Below are 5,922 nucleotides of genomic sequence, written 5' to 3' on the forward strand. Positions count from 1 at the left end.
GAAGCGAAATGGGAGATAAAGGGAGCGCGAGGAGCGAGGAGTTGCCTCGAGGCGCGCGCCAGTCAACGGTAATAAAAACTTGAGGGGGCGGACGGTGAACACCCCCGCAGCGAAAATTCTGCGTAATGGAATCCGCGGTTTAATTCGCGTGAAAAAGCCGATTTCCCGTGAACCGCGGAATTTTATAGTTTCGAATAGTTTTGAAAATCGCGTTACGCCGATCACATCACGCGACTCACTTGTCATTCGAGAATTACCCGCGATATTAAGAGGACAAAATGAGGGTCCTCTATTTTTCATTAATTTTATTACGGGGGAGAATGAATTGAAGGGAAATTTTATATTTGTATGCGTAGAAACGTGAAATCGTATTTTTTTTCTTCTCCTTCTTCTTCTTCTTTTTTTAAGCGATTATATTTGAACGAAAGAACGAAAAGAAAGAAAAGAAAGAAAAAAAGAAAGAAATTGAAATATTGATACATACGCGGTCTCTTAATTTAACAAAGCGAGATATATATATTTCTTCGTCGATTTTTCTGACGTTCGATATAAATTTTTTTTATCCTAGGCGTTTCACTTTAGGGATGAAACGGTGGAATTTTTAAAAATATATTAATGTGTGTGTGTGTGTGTGTGAGTTTCGTAAGGGATTCGTGGTGAAATGGCTTGTCAGTGGTTAAAAGAAGCCGTTTCCTATATCACGTTCGAGAGGTTGAACAAGAAACGTAATTACGGGATCGTTTGTTTCAGTTCGGAGAAATCAGTGGGGTAGATTTAAGGGCTGTTGGACAGCGATTTCCTTTTTCCTCTCTTAAATCTCGTACCAGCGAACGAGCTAGGAAAAGTCAAGTCGGGGAGAAATGCGTCGGAACGCGAAATCTTAAGTGGAATAGATTTTTTCCCCTCCCCCTCCATCCCCTTTTTTCCATCTAAATCGATAAGTCGATTATTTATTTTTATTCGCGAGCTATTATTTTTATTCCTCAAGGGACGAGGTGAATGGAGAAATAAAGAAAATCGTTCGAGCGGTTGGTGGATCGTTTCTATTCCGAACGGATATTCCGATTAAATATTCCGGGGGATTAAAAAAGTTAGGGATTTTCTAGATCCGGTAGTTTTTAAAATAGATATTAAACATTTTTACGGCGTCACACGTATATAGATATACGTTGCACTTACCGGAGGGAGAAATTTCAGGCGAGCCGTTTCAGAACCTTGAAAGTCCGCGAGTTTTTCCGGTCTTGGAACTTTCGATGATCCCGAAACTTCTTCAAGTTTCCAAACCTGTAAGAATGGTAGAGATAAGTCGAGATTCCTACGGCACGCTGTGGAAAATGAACACGAATATTAGGATAAGAAAAGACGTAAGAAAAATCAAAGGGGATAATTTCCAAGGGGATAAATTTTCCAAAAAAAAGAGATTTTTCTATTCGATTATCGATTGAATTATCGTAAAGCGTTTTTATCGATAAACCAGTAACGAAAAAAAGGAAGAAAGAAAAGAGCGGAAGAACATCTAAAAAAAAAAAAAAAAAAAGGCTCGTCACGATCGATTTATCATCGTCTTAAAGCAATTAATCTTAGCCGGTTTATTCGCTTCGCAGTTTTAATTATCCCCCTCGTTAAATGTAAAGGTGTTCTGATCTGTTTCGTAATGCTAGATCCTCGCCGAGGTAACTTGCCCTTAATCGGCACTCTCTAACTAAGTTTTAATTTTCACCTCTCCGGCGTCCGGTCGTCGCCAATCAACGCCAACAATTTGACGTCCAACAACAGCAAGGATGGAAAGGGTGGTTGACGCTCCAATTTTGAGAGAATCGAGGATATCGAGGAGGATGAACAAGTCGTTTTCAATTAGCGTGATTGAAACCTTGTCGAGGGGTATATTTAATACGGGCAGCGTTGAAAAGTTTTCATCGCTAAGAGTCGGCGAAGATGCGCGATGCCGCTCTTCGTTCCCCGCGATAATGAACCCCCACGATCGATTTCTCGATGATGGACGAGAATTCCTGCTTCAGACGTTTCTAACGATACATTCTAAGTGTTGTACGCTATTTCGCGGAGGGAAGAGTTTTCGACGAGTTACCATTCTTCCACCGATATTCCTTCCTTCTTTTCCACGTCTATTCTTCTTATTGTATACAGATATAGGGTAAGAGATGATGATATATATTTCTATGAGACTGATTTGTAAGCGTTTGAAAGTATCGAAAAAGATTCGTATAAACGCACGTTCGATTCGATCTCTTTTTTTTTTTACGAGAACACAATTTGGACGGAGAATGGAGAATGGAGAGAGGATGAAAGATGAGATAATTTTCGATATAAAAAAGATAATGACGATACAAAAAACGCAAAAAGTTATCCCTTCGAAGATAATCAGAGGCGAGAAGATGAAGCGCGAAATATTCGATACATTTCACGTAAAGTTAAGTGATATTATATTTCTTTTATTATAATAATAATTGTGTTATATCGTTATTCCTAAATGTAATATCCATTGAATGAATCCAATATTGATAAATATTTTTCTAGAATTTTATAAAATATATTACGCGAACTCGCGTAAATATTTCGATCATATCTCTCGCGATATCGCGTTTCATCGAGCTCGTTAAACACGTATCACTTTTCCGAAAAATAACGTTGAAAGATCGATGTAAACGTTTAGAGGAAACTTGAGAACGGTTTGAGACTGAGGAGGGGGGAATATTATCGCGATATCGAAATCTCAATAGAAAAATACGGTGACAGATGCCCGATGAGGATTTTTCTCTCTGATTTCGAACGATTCACTCACCGAATCTTGCGCTCACGTCTTCGAGATCAAAGAGTATTCTGCGGCAGACAGTTAACTCGGTTAGTCGGTTTAAGATATATATATATACATGTTCAAAATCAAGGATGAAGTTCGTCGGCAAGTGTACGCGAACGAATCTGTTCGACGAATCTGTTACAAGGGAAGGAAGCAGAATTCAAACTCCGTTTGATGTCTGCGCCTGAGGTCGAATCGCCTCGCTTTAACTATTAATGAGGCTGGAACAGACGAGCCAGTTAATCGACGAACGGGAATTTTCTAATCAAACACAACACCGTGGACAAGGAAGGAGGAAATTGGCCGTTAACGTAACCAAACACCGATCTCGACACGATCTCTCGTCCCGCGTCTTTTTTGGTCTTTTCTCGATCATAGACAAGATAAAAAAAAAAAAAAAAAAGAAAAAAAGAAGAAGAAGAAAAAAGGAAGGAAGGAAAAGAAAGGAAACGGCGGCAAGTTTTAAATTTCCTTTAAACCGAAAGAGTTTAAATTAATTCTCGCCACGATTTCCCGGTTTGTTTCTTCCGTAAAATTTTTTTCAAACGCAAGCTGCGTTATTTCTGGCGTGTTAATTGCCTAATTAAGATCGGGTTCCACCGGGTTAACGGAGGAGGAGGGGATAGGAAAGAAAGGGAGATAAACGAGGGGACAGTGGATGGAGAAGATAAGGTAATGCCGTTGGCAGAAAAGCAAAAGTTCTTTGAGCCAGGAGAAGCCAGAGAGAGTGGAGCAGCAAGTGGTCGTATTCTCAGGGTTGGTTGGAGGCAACTTTCGAAGAGAGAACCTCCAAACTTCTTCGATCCCTCCCCCCTCCGAAACTCTACACGTACATAGGAGTTATTCGAGTGTCCTCCGGGGTCAGCCTGTTACCCGCCTCGTCGACTTTGACGCGACACCATTTTCTCGTGTGCAATTTTCCACACGCGTGTTTTATTAACGATAACATCCGATTTCTATTTATCCTGACTCTCTCGATGGAAATTCTTTCTTTCGATCGATTATCCATTAACGATAGTAACGATCCTCGTCGATCGAAGTTTCTCTCGTATTCTAGTCTCCCTCTTCCCTTTCTTCCATCTTTCAAACGCGTCACGATGAAATTTTATCCTCCGAGTTATCGAGTTACTCGTACTCGATTAATTACAACGTTGTAAAATGTAGATATATGACTCGAACGAACGATATTTGGTGCTCCCTCGTCGCCGAGATTGACACGATATATATATATAGAGAAATATCGCAAAGACGAGGAGCGTAACGCGGTTCCCTAAGATTCTAATTAAGATCGAGTGATCGTTAGCAACGATCCATCAAGGATGCAAGGTCGTTAGAGTTAGAGAGAGAATTTAATTAAACCGTACAATGGGTTAGCCGGATACGAAATCGAATTACTATTAGATTTTTCACGCGATATCGCGATAGAGGTGGAATATTATCGGACTGGGAAGCAGGATGGGGAAGGCGAGCGGATCTTGGGGAGCTCTCTGCTCCGCTTCTGGCATATCCGATCAATTTTCGACGTTAAATAGTCGCCAGGCATCGACGTCGGATTCCCAGAGCGTCGCGGTGCAATCACCTCGACACTGGAGTGCTCAACGGAGGGAGAAGTGTCTCTTCCGGAATCAAATTGTCGAGAATAGGCCCGAACCTCTCCACGATCTTACGCCACGAGTTCTCGAGCCACGATCATCATCCAACTTTCCACTCTCGCGAAACTTCGACCCTTCTCCTTTCGTCAACCCCTCACCCTCCCTCTCTTCGCTCGATTCCTCTTCTTATATATATATATATATACGATCATCCAACCAACCAACGACGCGAAGAGGACGACGCTCTCTACCGTCACCGCGCCGTTCCAACTTTCTTTCCGCAGAATTGAATCGCCACCGAATCGGTTTCCAGCCAGGGAAAATTGCGGGCGAAACATCGGAAATTTCGAGATCTGTTTCCTCCCCCAAAGCTTTTCGTTTATCCATCGAGAGAACGTCTTCGAGGACGGGTGGACGGGATCGGGTTTTGGACGCTTGGTATCGTTCCTCGAATAAACAAGATCCGACGTTACGCGCGTGGATCCTATGAATTTTTTACCAAATATCAAATTATCCGTATCGGTTTTGAAATTGTCTAAATTGTTATTTATTTTAATTTAATTCGTAGATCTATATAAAACGCAATTTGTTTTTCGAACGTCTCGATGTTAAATCTTTTCTTCTTCGCGACAATCATTCGTTTTCCGTTGCTCGAGTTGTTCCAGTTTTTCCCCTGATGCGTTCATCAGGCTTTGAAGAAAAAATTGATAGAAGCAACTGATTAATATAAGGGCAATAATTAGAGCGTGTATTCGCGGTGATTAATGGACCGAACGTGACGTAAGAAAGATCGAATGTTTCTGTACGCGTATATAGAACAAGTGGAAGACACATTTCAGCTGAATTAAAAAAATATTTTTAGACATTTTCATCAATTAATGAATATAAATATATATATGCATGAGATGTATTTTAAAATAAAAATAAGGATAGATTTTTAAGATATCGGCAACGTAGCTAAATTTTCCTGGTTTTCGCCGCGCGAGAATTTTTGAGAACGATTCTTTTCCCCGAAATTCCACGAAACAGCTGAATTTCATTGGTCGTTGCTTACCGAAGCATCCGATTCTTTTTCAAAGGAAACAGATCCACGACTTTGCTCGACGATCTTTTCCCTTTCTCTCTCTCTCTCTCTCTCTCTCTTTCTCTCTTTTTTTTACTTTACGATGCGCGATCTCCGAAACCTTTGAACAATTCTATACCGACTTCGTCGCGATTTTTGCCAAGATTTATTTTAAGGCAGGTGCACGTTTCGAAAGCTCACGACAATTTTATCCCCTCGAGAGCTTTTCTCGTTTTGCCAATTCACCGTATCGCTTGGTCATTTATAAATCCGCGTTGCACTGCGTATCTAAAAAAAAAAAATTTCAATTTTCCCCTGTCAACGACGCGTTTTATTAAATTTATACAGAGTCTGCGATAATTACCACTGTGGATGACCACTCTTTTGAACCTTCATTTTCCAATATTAAAATACACAAAAATAATAAAAAAAAAAAAAAAAAACAATGTAAT

At 40.4% G+C, this 5,922-nt stretch overlaps 1 protein-coding gene across 2 annotated transcripts in view; it reads right to left on the reverse strand.

Moving 5' to 3' along the window:
• Positions 1-5,922, reverse strand: part of LOC102679151 (glutamate receptor ionotropic, kainate 2-like) — a 98,516-nt gene that overhangs the window by 69,060 nt on the left and 23,534 nt on the right. Inside the window, exon 2 of one of the 2 annotated variants that reach the window (XM_006612836.2) lies at positions 1,180-1,284. The exons of the other annotated variant lie outside the window; for it this stretch is intronic. The gene's annotated coding sequence lies outside the window, so the exon portion shown is untranslated. The remainder of the gene's footprint in view (positions 1-1,179; positions 1,285-5,922) is intronic. 2 annotated transcript variants of the gene reach the window in all.

Source organism: Apis dorsata, unplaced genomic scaffold (assembly GCF_000469605.1).
Source record: "Apis dorsata unplaced genomic scaffold, Apis dorsata 1.3 scaffold_127, whole genome shotgun sequence".
Classification (NCBI taxonomy): Eukaryota; Metazoa; Arthropoda; class Insecta; order Hymenoptera; family Apidae; genus Apis; species Apis dorsata.